A 16,006-nucleotide genomic window follows, 5' to 3' on the forward strand; every position below is an offset into this window, starting at 1 on the left:
CAACTTCGTTGCAATTCCAGCATCTCAACTCTTGTGCTTGACGTCGTTGATTGCGATTCCCTTCTCTTGGTTGTCGTTGTTGGGGTAGGCCCTGCACTAGATTCAAGGTGAGACTCTCTAGTTGTTGAGTTAATCTTTGCAAGATCTCTTGTTGTGATCCTTCCCCTATTTGTGAAGTTTGGGCAAGAGAGCCCCTAACCTGTGCTCCCATGCTTGGTGAAGAATCCCTCTCAATGACTTCATTTAGGTCCCTTGTTCTATGTGCTTGAAAATTTAACTTCTTGAATTTGACCATGGCCACCTCACGTGCTTCCTCAAATGTTGATGGGAATTTTAACTCTACCTTGGTCTTCAAAATTGGATACAAGCCAGCCATGAACCTATCTTTCTTTAGAAAGTTTGGTGCACCACCTTAGTTTTGTAAGGTAGCCTCCCATCTATCCCATAGGTTAAGGAAAACGGCCTCATAAGATGGGTAGTCTTCAAGGAATACCTGTTTATGTTGAAGTAGACACTTCCAAAGACCCTCTGGAGTATCTCCTTGCCCAAATTTGGCAAGAAAAATTGCACGTAGCCTCTCCCAATTGGTTTTGTTTTGAGGTTGCAAGGCCTCATACCATGCCTTAGCTTCCCCTTTGAGAACGAGTGGAAAAGCACGCAGCTTTACCTCTTCTTGATCTCTCCCAGAGATGAGGTGTGCCATCTCCAAATTATCCAAAAATTCTTGTGCATCCTCAAAATTTTTAGAATGGTAGGAAAAGTGCTTGACATTTTTACAATACAAGGAAGCTTGTGTACCACAAAGTTTTGACTACGATGAGTGATCACATCAAAATGAAAATATATACATCAAGTGTTAGTTCATAATTTATCATAGGCAAAATAAAAGGGTTGATTGAGGCATTAATTTCATTAAGGAGAGTGGATCCAAAAATTCTCCTAATGGTTGCTTGAAATCTAAATTTTGTAGCAATTATGATGTGCATAGATTGACGAGCCATGGATGTAAAAGGAGAAGCAGCTCCAGGTTGGTTCATGTGACAATGTGTTCTCCTTTTTCTTTCTCTTGAAGAAAGCTTCCTTTGAGTGGATCGCTATCTAAGCACCTCTTGTCCCTGCCTCAAAACAAAATAAAAACATGGACATCAAATGAATCATCATAATTAATGAATGGAAGAATGATGGGATTTGGAGATGCCAAGATTTCACCAAGTCTTTCTGCTCCAAACATAAAAACAATGCGTTGTTGGTAAAAAAATTTGCGATCTACACAAATGTTAATTCTGATGCGTTGTGAAAAATGAAAAGCATATGGTGCAACTCTATTGTTTATGAGGAGAATAGAAGGCAATTAGGAAAGTTCCTCAGTGGGGGCACCACTTTTATGAGAGTGGATTTTTGAGATGGGGATCAACTCAAGGCTCCCACCAGACAACCACTCTGTGAGACCCTACACACGCATATTTCTTAGGGGCACCACCCTCTTTTATGGAGAAAGAAGGAAACCAAAACAAACCATATACAACACACACACGCACACACACACACACACACTCACACCTTCCTTATGTGCTTCAACACAAAATGCCCTTCAACACACTCCTTAAGCAATCCCTTTGAACACTGCACAAACTCACATGCAAAGATTGACCTTCACCATATTAGTGCTCATATACTTCTAAGAAAAGCAAGCACTAAACCTCAAAACTCAAAACACCATAATGCACAAATACTTGCCAACACCTTTCCTTTCCCAAAAGAAGAGACTACTTACACACATAAGGCGGCATGCATAGAGAGCTCTTCTCCATCTATGCAGCCCCAAGACTTACTTACACACAACATAAGAAGAGAAGCCAAGCAAATAGACACCATGGTGCACAAAAACTTTCTCAACAAACAAGCAACCCAATGAGCACAAAACATGAGAAGCTGCCAAGATATGCTTACCAATTTTGCATGCGTTTAGAGCAAAAGTGTGACGACGACACCCCAATAGCAACGATTTGTTGATCAAACCATGAGATAGATCATTGAACTTGATATCCTTGATCTCATATAGAATCTACAATCCTTATTTAGGGATGAGTATGGTAAGAGAAATATTTGCAAGAGAATGGTAGCAATAGCATATTGATGCTCTCTCTATGGTGCCGCTTATGATAGCGAGCTTAGGAAATGGATAGGGAGACAAGAGGAGAGAGAGATTAGGGCTTTCCTAACCTTACAGGAGCTTATTTGCAGCAATGGAGTAGGTGTGTGTATTTTTGTGCTTGCCAAAGGGCCTTTTTATAGTTGTACAAGACCTTGGGTTAGGTTAAAGTTGACTAGGGTAGGTAACTAACCATAGTTAGCTTCGCTTTTGACCATTCCTTCAATTATGCAAATAAGGGACTTATTTTTTCATTAAAAATAGCTTTTTAGGTAGTGGAGGCTCCATAAGGGTTGATAATGTATGTGGGCCCCACCATGATGTCCCTCCAGTGGCTCTTGCAGAGTGTCCCCATCCTGTTTGTTGTGTCTCTAGAAGCATCTTGAGCCGACCCCTCCACATGCAAGTGGTTTTTAACTCCCCATTGGTATTTTAGAATGTTGAAGAAGTCAAGAAAACTTTTCACCTTTGTGGTTTACCTGATTGTAACTTTGACCTGCAGTAACAGTGTCCGCAGCACCTTGTTTTCACCATAACTTTCAGCCTGTAACTCAGAATTGGGTGTTGTAAAAGGCAAAGTTGAACTTCTCAAAGTGTTTAAGCTGATTTTGGAGTGTTCCTCAAGTATACGCATGAGCTAAGGCGTTCAAGATGCATCCAGAACACCTTTTGAACCAAGTCTCCTTGTAGGGGGTCCTTTAGCATGCATCCAAGGTGTAGCATGCTTTTTCAAAAGAGAATCCACCTTAAACAAATGAGGTAGGCTCCAATAAAGTTTTATTTATTGGGGATATACATTATATTTAAGAGTTGTTGACCAACACAAGTAAATGATCCAAGACTTAGGTCACATAGTGGTGGGGAAGGGAAGGCCTACAAGGTTAACCCTACCCTTGAGAGAAGATGGGTAAGATAAGTGCCCATAAATTATTTATTTACAAATTATGGGATGTAGATAGCTATTGAAATTAGTAAAGGTAATTAGTTAAAAGACTATACAGTAAAAAAACTACGAGAGTAGTATTAAGTTTACTATTTACATTTAGCATGAAGAGAGAAATATGATGTAAATGCATAAAGATCTAAGAAGGGTAAGGTGTTTGTATGGAAAACGGCTATTAAGGAAAGAGAGAATGAACGCTAGGTTTAAACTTTGATAAAAAACATATACATTTGAGTAGAAATGTAGTGCAAATGCAAGGTTACCATTTAACGCTACTCAATGTAAAGTCCTCCAGACTTTACTCCATGTGCTATTGTCATAGAACCCTTTGATATCTTCCACATGCTCTGTCCAAAAATGGTGACGTAGCCAGCATCATCAAGTAAACATGTGCGGGAACATGTCTCACATTCTTCAGCGTGAAAGAAGAGCCATTCTGAAACTTCAATTGAACATCTCCAACACCTAAGATCTCACATGTCTGCCCATTGCCTAGCCGAACATGATCTTTAGTGGTCACATAAGAAGTAAACCACTCCTTGTTTGGAGACACATGAAGTGATGCCCCTGAGTCTATAATCCAGTCACTCAGTTCATTTTCATCAGATGCTGTAAGAAGAGCTGAGTCCATTGTATTCTTCAAGCAGTAGATGTCTCCTGACACTAGACTGTCATCCTCTGCAACAGTGTTTGTCACATTTATTTCTTGAATCTTCACTGAGGACTTGTTCTTCTCACCATGGTCTTCAGCTTTCTCTTTGCCTTTTTCTGCTTTCCATTCTCTGCAGTCTCTTTTCATGTGACCCTTCTTACCACAATGGTAGCATTCTATGTCACTCTTGCCTTTAGCACTGCGGGACTTGCTACGAGACGGATTCCTCTTTCCACCTTTGTACTTTTCTTTGGTCCTTCCCCTGACAACTAAGTGTTGAGATGTCGAGCTCTACACCTTGAGTTGGCATCCACTACGGGTCTTGGCCGCTTACGGAATTTACTCACTGGCGCGTTAGGTGACCGACACGGAGGATCTCTGCCAGTGATTCTACAGCTGGACTACACATATAGTGCCAGCCTAGTACGCTTCTAGCGAGTTCACACTTAGTGACCGCATGTACATATGTGCTACTTTTCAGCTTTAGCACTTAGTCATTTTGTACTCTCTTTTTTGTAAAGAAGAAGAAGAAGCTTTCCATCTGTGTGTGTGCTTTGTGCTTGTCTTGTGTAGCTCTCTTGCATCCTCATTCTTTACATGGTATCAGAGCCTGGTGGAGGCAAGAGAGGCTAAGAGAGCAAGAACATCACAATCCCTTCGTTCGCAATCCACGAGTTTCTGAACAGGTCTCCAAAGTGCAGTATACAGAGATTTACTATACAAGTACAGTGGTTGTATGTACGCTTGATTGTGGACACTCGTTGAGTGTAGAAAGCGTTACAGGTACCACGATAGCAGGTTCAGCAGATTTGCAGGTTTTTGCAGATTGCAGCTATTTTGTCTTAGTGCTTCAAGATGTCTGACGGTTTTAGTCAGATTGTTACTAAGAAGCTTGAGAAAAATAACTACCCTGCATGGAAGTTCAGAATAACAAATTTCCTAAAAGGAAAAGGTTATTGGGACTATGTAGAAGGAGACAATGAAAAGGAACCAGAGATTCCCAAGGCAAATGCTACAGTAGAACAAAGGAAATCTTTGAGGGACTGGCAACAAGGTCAGAGCAAAGTGATGTATTGGCTTTCTATGAGCATCACAGATGGCATGATGGGTTGTCTACAGGATGCTGAAACCCCCGCCATTGCATGGAGAAACTTAGGCAGAGTGTTCGAGGTGAACACCAAGGCCAGGAAGCTTCAACTAAAGTCGGAGCTAAATCAGGCTAAGAGGAACAACCTCTCAATCAATGATTATGCCTTGAAGATCAAGAGTATCATTGAGGCTCTTGGATCTATTAAAGTCTCACTGGAAGACGATGACATTGTCCGTGCATGCTTGGATGGTCTAGGAGATGAGTATGTATATTTTAGGTCTTCCATGAATACAAGAGACGACATCCCCGTGTTCCAAAATTTGATTTCTATGCTTATTCTTGAGGAGAAGAACCTTGACACATCTTCTTCTCATGGCAGAAATAATTCTGAACAGGCCTTCTATTCTAACTCCAACAGAGGTAGAGGTAGAGGTCGTGGTCGAGGCCCAAGGGGTTGCAGGGGCCAATTTCTGGAAGGTCAATCAAATCAAAACAATACAGGTGGCAGCGGAAACCAGTCTCAAGGCAGGGGGAGTCAAAGAGGTCGTGGTGTAGGATCAAGCAGGCAGCAACATACTCCAGATAGCAAAGAATGTTGTACTTGCTGTGGTGAAAGAGGTCACATGTCACGTGACTGTCCAAAGGGAAAAGAAAGTGGAAAGAGAGAACAGGGCAACTATGCATCTACTAGCAGAGATGAAGATAACAGTAAAAATGAACGCATGTTTGTTATGCAGCATGTAATGAATACAATGACTACAGAGAATTCCACCCAAGATGATGTTTGGTATGTGGATTCAGGTGCCTCTAATCACATGACGTCTCGTGGAGAGTGGTTTAGAGATATGTGCAAACCAGATGTGTCAGGCTATGTGCAGACAGGAGATGACACAGCTCACCCCTTTGCTCATGTAGGGGACATACCTCTAAATACGAAGAGTGGGAAATCAAAGTACTTAGCAGATGTACTTCATGTACCAAACATTACAAAGAATCTTGTTTCTGTTGGACAAATGGTTGAGCAGGGTTTGCAGGTTCGCTTCAATCCAAATGGCTGTTATGTAGAAGATTTCCAGAATGGCTGTAAGCTAATCACAAAGGGCAAATGTGTGGGCAGAATGTTTACGCTGAATGTAGACATGCGTGAGGTAAAAGCTGCATTATTTGCACAGGGCACAGGTGTTGTGGCTGATGTTGAGATTTGGCACAAACGCATTGGCCATGTCAATGAGCAGAGATTGCGCAGCATGCAATTAAAACAGATTGTAAAAGGCTTGCCCAAATTCAAGGTGGATGGTATGCATAAAGTGTGTGCAGCATGCCAGTTTGGAAAACAGTCAAAGGGCTCATTTCCACATGAGCGCAATGTATGTAAAAATCCACTTGAGGTGGTGCACACAGATGTTTGGGGTCCAACTGATACTGCAAGTATACATGGTTGCAGGTATTATGTCTCTTTCATTGATGACCATACAAGGAAAGTATGGGTCTACTTCATGCGTAACAAAAGTGAAGTGTTTGGTCACTTTCAGAACTTCAAAGTCATGATTGAGAAGGAGACAGATATGCAAATCAAGACATTGAGGTCAGATGGAGGGGAAGAGTACTTCTCCAATGATTTTTCAGATTTTCTGCGAATGCATGGTATACGCAGGCAGTTTACATGCAGATATACTCCACAACAAAATGGGGTCGTAGAAAGGAAAAACAGGCACATTGCAGAGGTTGCACGTGCATTGATGAATGAGAAGAACATGCCTCATCATTTTTGGGCTGAAGCTGTAAATGCAGTTGTGTACATTATGAACAGGACACCTACAGCTGCGGTGCATGATGTAACACCTGAGGAAAAGTTTACAGGTACAAAGCCTGATTTGGCACACTTGAAAGTGTTTGGCTGCATAGCTTACGTGCATGTATTAGGTGAGTTGCGTAGGAAATTGGATCCTAAAGCAGAGAAATGTATTCTTGTGGGATATTCCCTTGAACAAAAGGGGTACAGGTGCTATAATCCTACTACACGAGAATTACGAGTGAGCAGAGATGTAGTCTTTGATGAGATGAGCAGCTGGTACAGTAATGCACATGGCACTATTGGGGCTGATGTAAAAGATGATGTGGTTGTACAAAATGTGAGTCCACAGTCACAGGTTTTGAGTGGACCACAAGAGTCCTCTTCTTGTGGCTCTATTGAGAATCCATGGAATGGTAGACTACGTACGCAGGTTACTCCACCAGCAGGTACAGGGAATGTATCACGATAAGGAAAGGAAAAGGTTGATGAACCTCCCTTTATGGCTGATGCATCATCAGGTTTTTCACATGTAGACATGGATTCAGATGGTTCTGAACAAAGTCTTGATGAGGAATTTGGAATTCCGGCTATCAGGACACCTGGTGTAAGGAAAGTACAAGAAGATGTTAGAGGGCAAAGGAGTGACCCAGGACCGCGCAGATCTAACAGAGTCAGAAATCCAGTTTAGAAATTGACTTATAATGGGTATCTAGCGCATCACCAAGCCTACATGGCTAAGGTGATACAGGATGTGGAGCCCACATGTTTTGAGGATGCAGTTGGAAATGTGCATTGGGATGATGCAATGAATGAAGAGATGGCTGCATTGGAAGCAAACGACACATTAGAGTTGGTGCCATTGCCAAGTGGCAAGAAAGCTATTGGCTGTAAATGGGTGTATAAAACCAAGCATAAGGCTGATGGTAACATTGAGAGTCACAAGGCAAGGCTGGTCGCAAAGGGTTATGCACAGAAGTATGGCATAGACTATGAGGAGACCTTTGCTCCAGTGGCAAAGATGACGACTGTGAGAGCTGTCATAGCAGTGGCTGCATCTAGAGGATGGATTATGCATCAAATGGATGTAAAGAATGCCTTCTTGAATGGTGAGTTGCAAGAGGAAGTGTATATGGATCAGCCACCTGGTTATGTTGATCCAGGTTACCCAGATTATGTATGCAGACTTCTCAAAGCTTTGTATGGTTTGAAGCAGGGCTCTAGAGCATGGTATGACAGGATTGCCACGTATCTTGTCAGTATTGGTTTTAGGAGAGCTCATGCTGATCATTCACTCTATGTACGTGAGAGTGATGTGGGGATTGTGGTCATTACCATATATGAAAATGACCTTATTATTGTTGGTGACAATGCTATGGAGATTGACCATGTGAAGGGTCTTCTCAAACAGGAGTTTGAAATGAAAGATTTAGGCGAGTTGCGCTACTTTCTTGGCATTGAGGTGATCAGGACTCCAGAGGGTGTATGGCTATCATAGAGACAGTATGCTTTGGACATGTTGTCAAAGTATGGTATGGCTGATTGTAAGCCAATTTCTATTCCCTTGGATGTGAATGTAAAGCTGAGTGCAGAGAAAGGTGATGTTGTTGAGGATGTCAATATGTACATGAAGATTGTGGGTAGTCTAATCTACTTGACTATCACAATGCCAGACTTGAGCTACACAGTAGGCTTGGAGAGTCATTTCATGATGCAGCTTTCGAGGAAGCCACATTTGGATGGAGTACAACGCACACTTCGGTATGTGCAAGGGACTCTTGACTACGCATTGTTCTATGCAACAGATGTGCCATTAGCATTGTATGGGTATACATATGTAGATTGGGCAGGTAGCATTGTTGATAGGAGATCTACGAGTGGCTTCATGTTCTCTTTTGGGAGTGCTGTTGTTACTTGGAGTAGCAAAAAGCAGCCTACGGTTGCTTTATCGAGCACAGAGGCCGAGTACAGGGGTGCAGCAGTTGCGGCGTGTGAGGTAGCTTGGCTATGCACATTACTTGAGGACTTGGGAGTGCAAGTGGACCAGCAGATTGTCATCCATTGTGACAACCTCAGCAGCATGCAGTTGGCTAGGAACCCAGTGTTCCATGCCAGGACCAAAACACATAGAGGTCCATTACCACTACGTTCGAGAGCGAGTGTTGGCGGGTGACATCGACTTGGTCTACGTCAGCACAGAGGAGCAGATAGCGGATATCTTTGCCAAGGTCCTCGAAGATGAGAAGCTTTGATGTTTCCGGACTATGCTTGGACTCTGCGACATGCAGAGCTCGAGGGGGAGTGTTGAGATGTCGAGCTCTACACCTTGAGCTGGCATCCACTACGGGTCTTGGCCGCTTACGGCATTTACTCACTGGAGCGTTAGGTGACCGACACAGAGGATCTCTGCTAGTGATTCTACAGCTGGACTACACATATAGTGCCAGCCTAGTACGCTTCTAGCGAGTTCACACTTAGTGATTGCATGTACATATGTGCTACTTTTCAGCTTTAGCACTTAGTCATTTTGTACTCTCTTTTCTGTAAAGAAGAAGGAGAAGCTTTCCATCTCTATGTGCTTTGTGCTTGTCTTGTGTAGCTCTCTTGCATCCTCATTCTTTACACTAAGGCTGTTCCTTTGCCTTTGTCCATTGTCTTTCTATTGGTTTCTTCAGTAAGCAGACTTCCTTCTACACCTGCTATGTTCAAACCATCTGGAGGTGCAGAATTACTCAAAGCTGTGCGAAAAGTGTCCCAACTTTTCGGTAATGTGATCAAGAGGAACATAGCTCTAACAGGTTCATCAAACTTGATACCTTGAGCTGACAACTGACTATAGATTGTGTTGAATTCATTCAGATGATTGGACATAGGTGTCCCTTCTTTCATCTTCAAGTCAACAAGCTTCTTAAGCCAGTATACCTGTGAAGCTGCACTCTGCTTCTCATAAAGATCACTTAGCTTTAACCATGCTTGATAAGCCGACATCTCGTCTGCTACATTGAAGTAAACGCTTTCTGCCAAAGTTAGCATAATGGTAGAATGTGCCAATTCATCCATTTCGCTCCATTCATCTTCGTCCATATCTTCTGGTTTTATCCCCTTGAGCTTTATAGGTTTTATCTGCTTCTTTTGTACCAACACGTGCCAAACCTGCTTCTTCCACAATGGGAAATTGGTTCCATCCAGCTTCTTGATATTGTAAAGAGCAGTGTCCTGTGATCCAGCCATAGCTACGGTTCACAATAGTTTACTTTTCTGGGAAAAATTCGGCAGAGTTTCCCCTGTAAACTGATCTCTGAACCAATATCAACCTGTCAAATGAACCAAGAAAGCTTCAAATTCTGCAGAAATTTTGGTAGAGTCTCCTTTGTAAAATGGCTCTGGTGTACTAAAAAACAGACCAAAAAACAGATCAAAAAACACTGTCTCTTTGACACTGTAAGCTGCGGGTAAACCTGTCTTGCACCTGTACTGTCTCTCACTGTCCTGTCACTGTCCTATAAGCATAGACTGCGACAATGCCTCAACGGAAATAAAGCAAAGATGCAATCCCAACTGTCTAACTCATAGTCAATACATCCTAGCTGCCTATCTAAGGGTGATCGAGGGATCGCTCCAAGACCTATATCACCGAAAGGATCTCAACATTCGAGAATCCCCCAGCTCAATAAAACTTCACTCGACCCTCAACAAAGGCTGCAGTAGATCTGACAGTACATAGAGTTCCCACAAAGTCATACATCCACAAATTTCCCACTGTATGTTGTAACTGCTGCGGCGGTTGTTTGCTGCGTGACTCACAGCCAGCAAACCCTCAACAGACATACATCATCTCTGACAATACATCCCATGTGGAAGTACCTGCAATGTCAGGATGAAATCTAGAATATCAAGCAGCAAACACAAGCTACTTGATGAACTAGTGGATGTCCCCTACAGTCTGTGTGTAGATGCGCCCGTGTCGTATGTGACACGCCTCCAAGAACTCTGAGCCTTCCTTCGATGTGTAGATAGCCACAAATCAACACTCTGGGAGTGTCGATATCCTCAGCACCTGCAGTCGTAGGCCAAAAACCCCAAATTTGCAGAGTCGGATCTGCACCCGTCGAGACCACATACTCGAAAATGGCCTGCGTAGACCTTTGTCGAAGCCGAACGGTGGCCGATATGACCTCCCACGAGATTTGGGGCCGTGTCCTTGCCTGTCGAATTTCACTCCAATCTGAGTTGGTGACTCTAGCCTCCTACAGTGCTGCCCCGAGCCTCGATCTGAGCTCTGATACCAGTTGAAGGAGTACAAGCGGAAGTGTGATGCGAGAGAGAGAGAGAGCGAGAAGAAGAGCACGACGATATGGTGAACTCGCTCTACTGTAATGTGTAGCGCATAGTGAGTTCTTATTAGGTTTTTACAAAAGAATATGTGTACATACCTGGCGGCCCGCCCACTTACCTGGGCGACCACATTGGGCTTTATACCCCAACAAATATTACATTATTTCACATCATGTCCTTTTAGGTCTTAGCTGAAAAGATCTTTTTACAAATCAAAATATTACATTATTTCACATCATAGGATCAAAATTGTATGAATGTACTACTAATGCTTTGTTCTTTAAGGTTTTCTAAATCAGTCCAAAAAAACAAAGATAAAATATTTTTTTTAATGAAATGGAGCCCATGCTCTTAACACTAGAATGGTAACCTAACAGGACATAAAAGTGTCCTTTCAGGTTTTCTGAAAAAATTCCAAAACCATAGTAGATCCATTCATTTTGAAAAATCCTTTCATGAGCTTATAGTTCAATAACTACTACATATGGAAAAAATGAGAAACTTGTAATTTTTCTCATCCCTTGGTCACTACAAGCCTCCAAAGTTGATGGACCAGTGCATTTTGCCCAAAACAACAATTTCTTACGGTTGATTGCATATAAATAAGAGTGGAGATTTTTGTAGGACATGAGATAAAATGCCCCGTTAACTTCAATGGGTTGGTGACCAAAACATATGGTTGCTTTTACCTCACTATTTTTTTTTTGGGCAAAAAAATAGGTACAAAAAAGTTGCATTTTTGCCATTCTGCTGACCTATCATCAAAGTTTCTATAGTCACGCTCAATACAGATACTATATACATGTTTTCTTTGTTCCCTTTGGGCCTCTCGATTCAAAAGGAGCCATGGAGCATGTCAAAAGGATAATGGATCTCTTACAATTGGAACCTTGGGGGCAATGATAAGGTGCTAAAGACAGCAAACATGAAAAAAATGGGTTTAGCATTGTGACCTCTAGAAACCCATAGAAACTACTCAATATCTAGCCAAGTTTGTAGTCTATGATTAGATATGGTCACTACCTACAAAATAAACACAATTGGCCTAAGAAACTAGCAATATTGAGAAAGTTATACTTGCTACTCTAAAATGTATTGTATTCTTCAGCAATCAAAAAACTCAACCATCATCATATACTATGCTATATGGCATATTAGGTCCCCCAAAACTCAAGGAAGATTAGCTTTATGTTATACATTACACTTACACAATCAAAATTGAATTTGGATATCAAGGAAGCCACCAAAAAATCATAAAAGTACTAATTTTGGCCAAAAAAAACAGGATTATGCAATTCTTGTAAATTGGTCATAACTTTCAATTTTAACACTTAGCTCTCCCTACAAGCATCAAAACATGTTGATAACTATGAAGGCCTAACCTCTAGCCATCTAAACCTCACAAACATAATGTTTAGAGTGGTATAGTTGCCAAAAATTGAAAAAAAGCCAAAAACAGGACCCGTTTTTTCACACAGTTTAGGTCAAAAAATGTTGTGCAAGAGTAAGGTTAATGGTGAGATCGATACTCAAAAAAAAATGCTGAGTTTTTTTCAGCTTATAAGGAAACTTTGTGGATATATAGCACCTAGAAATTCATTTTCATACTCTTCAAATAATTCAAGCAAAATGGTCACTTAACAGGACACAAAAGTGTCCTGTTACCATTCTAATGTTAAATAAATGATTTTTTTACAAAATAACAAAAAAAAGTAAAAGAGGACGAAAAAGACTTTGTGTGACCCAATTTTTAATGGTCCTATTTAAAGAAAGAGGTACAAAAATGTCAACACCTTTCACAAAAACCTTAAAAAATATTAAAAAACAAGCAATTGTATACGTAACCTCCATCTGATCGACTTACATCCACGGTCCACAATTTGCACCCAAAATCCACACACCTCACTAGAGTCTTCTGCAAACCAAAAATAAGGGGAACGAGGAGCACCCTGCATGGCAAACAACTTTTTTTCTTATTTAGTTTTGACTCTCATCACCTTTTGTAGGCCACTATTTGCTTTTTCTTTGTTTTTGGCTTACTTAAGGCCTTAGTATCCATATAGGTGACGGTTGTTCAATTCTAGTTCCTTGGCATGTGTCCCTTAGCAAGTTGAAAAAGACGAAAATCACTTTTTTTAAATTGCTATTTCCCAATGGTGCTTCCATTTTTGCTTGGCATGCTGAAAAAGACTTTAGATGACAATGGAATAAAGAGTATTCATATGTGATGTGAAGTATTGAATCGGTAATTTTTTCTTTTATATTTTGACTTGTAAAGAGTATTTTTATTTAAAGACTTTACAAAGATTCATTTCATTAGATTATAAAATTATTTTATGATTCTCTATGCTTATAAAATATATCTTATAATGAAAGCATTAATATTTTTTATTTTATAATTTTAATTTTTGTTTTGAATGATAATGTGTAATGTGTACCTTTCACCTTATTATTTAAGTGATGCCTTTCTTAATATATAAATCATTTGTGATTATGATTCGGTTATTACGAGCCGATGAAAGACATTAAAAAAGGAGCGTGTCTCCACCATGGAGGTTGTCCATTAGCACAAAAGGAAAATGCACTTCTCTAGACCCACAAAAAAAAAGCGAGCCTCCCCCCCTTGAAAGAGCGGTTCTATCATCCACTTTTCAACACAAAATGTGGATTGGTGTGATCAAACTAAATCTAGTGGCTATGTGCTCAACAACACTATCACTACACTAGATCTCATTGGACGTTAAAATCGTGCAAAATATATTTTTTAGATCTATCTCTATCCCTTGTTAATGAAGGGAGAGATGGAAGAAAGAGTGCGAGATTTTTGGTGCTCTCTCTTATGAATCTAGTGTGTGTATGCATAATGAATAATATATATATATTTATTTATTTATTTGTTTATTTATTTTAATTTGTTTTCAAATGATAATGTACAATGTGTATCTTTCACCTTATTATAAAGCCATTTGTGACTATATATGTATAATGGATAATGTAATTTTATATTAATACACAACAAAAATTTCATATGTGATATTGCAGGCACTCATTTAAACTTACTTTCAGTAAGTCTCATTCCCCCCTTAAGCTAGCAATCCTTAGTGCTTCTTCCCCTTGTTTGGAATAGGATCAATTGAAGCATAATTATATTCTATTCTACATGATGAAACAGACCCAAGTGCTTTTGAGATGTCACTTGATGATGACACTAGGTTGGAAACTCCACTTGTATGTAATATTTGTTTGTTCTTGTTCGTTCTTGTTTTGACAACAAGATGAGGATCAAAGGAGTGGCATATGTGCGAGCAGTCAATAGTTTGCTTGATATTTGTGTGATGTATGAATAAGAAATACTATTACTAAAATAGAAACTAAGTGATGTTTTTTGTTGTTGTGTAGCATGGTCTTCAGAATGTGTGCCGAAGGAAGGTGCAAAACCTTGTCTATATGTGACACGGGGGCAGAGCCGAAGCAGGGGGGACCAATACTTTTATAGGAAAATTACCAAAATTCTCTTCCAATTTGCGAAAATTCCCCAAACGCCCCTCGTATTTTCATTATTCCCAAAAAGGCCCTCGTATTATGTCTGTATACGATTTCGTCCAAACCTGAGTGAAAAACAGCGAGCAGTAGCAAACGGTTGCGCGAAGGTACTTGCCAACGAGCAACAGGGAATATTGTCGTGCAAATAGACTCGCTTGCTCTAAATCCCAATCGGCTACGGCAACGCATGCCATTTTTGAGTTGTGGCAAAGGTGTCTGCTTACACGGCCCTTGAGGTCGACAGGTCACAAAAATGAGGGGAGACTTGAGTGCGATGTATGGGCATGGTTATGTGCATCCGCATAGTGCACGATACATATTGATGCAAGAGCTCTTTGCCATTTGTATGTAAACAAGTGTGGTATTCCGGATACACAGAAGAGGGAAACCATGACTGAGAGTAATGCAAATACATCAGAGAATAATGCTACCGTCTCTGCAACTCTTTCTCTTGGTGCTCAATTTGAATCTCTCAATGTGCTTCATTCAAAGATTCGAGAACAAGAAATCAAGTCTGATGTGGAGCTTAGGCATGCCAAGAGTGATCAATCCATATATATCGTTGTCTGCAAGGCAGAGGGATGCATGTGGCGCTTGCAAGCGTCCTTGGTCTCTGGTGGACCTAGGTGTATGGTCAAGGCATTTCATGATGAGCACACTTGTGGTGGTGCTTCACAACTTGGAAACAAGGAACCCACTACTAAATGGGTTGCAACAAGGTATGTAGAGAAACTTTGAGACCATCTAATGTATAGGCGGAAGGAGCTCATGGCCGATTTGCATCGAGAAGCTGGAGTGTCAATTTCGTACAAGGTTTCTTGGAAGGCAAAGCAACTTGCTTTGGATATTATTCATGGTGATCATGCAAAATCTTATGGAAAGCTTCAGTCTTATTGCAACAAGCTTGTGGCTAGCAATTCGGGCATTGTGGCCCATCTGCAGAAAGCCACTGAAGGTCGTTTTTTTTCGAATGTTTCTTGTGTTCGGAGCATGCATCTCTTGTTTCACGCATTGTCGTGACTTTATTGGGTTGGATGGCACATTCTTGACAAGCAAATATCTTGGTGCTTTGTTGACAGCCACAGGGATTGATGCTATGGGGGCCTTTTTTTTAATAGCATTTGGTGTAGTAGATGCGGAAAATGAAGACAATTGGGTGTGGTTTTTGCAAAATGTCATGATTGTATGGCGAGTGTCAATGCGGTTACTTTTGTATCAGACAAGCAAAAGGAACTTCTCCCAACTGTGGAGCTTGTCTTTCTAGGATGTGAGCATGCACATTGTATGTGCCATTTGGATGCTAATCTCAAGAAGAAATGCAACAATGGAGAATTTATTCAGTTGTTTTGGGTAGCAGCTTATGCTAACACTATGAGTGACTACAACGTGGCTATCGAGGGATGAGAGTTATAAGTCCTGCCCACGACGGACTACTTATTGACCACTTCACCCCCATCTCATTGAGCGATGACACACTTTAAAGGAAGGCGTTATGACAC

General features: G+C 40.9%; 1 pseudogene; it reads left to right on the forward strand.

Annotated features, from left to right (window-relative positions):
• The first annotated feature begins 14,897 nt into the window (after positions 1 to 14,897).
• On the forward strand, positions 14,898 to 15,527 carry LOC147460069 (uncharacterized; annotated as a pseudogene).
• Positions 15,528 to 16,006: the final 479 nt, after the last annotated feature.

This window comes from Adiantum capillus-veneris, chromosome 4, assembly GCF_014529385.1.
Source record: "Adiantum capillus-veneris isolate H3 chromosome 4, ASM1452938v2, whole genome shotgun sequence".
NCBI classification, from domain to species: Eukaryota; Viridiplantae; Streptophyta; class Polypodiopsida; order Polypodiales; family Pteridaceae; genus Adiantum; species Adiantum capillus-veneris.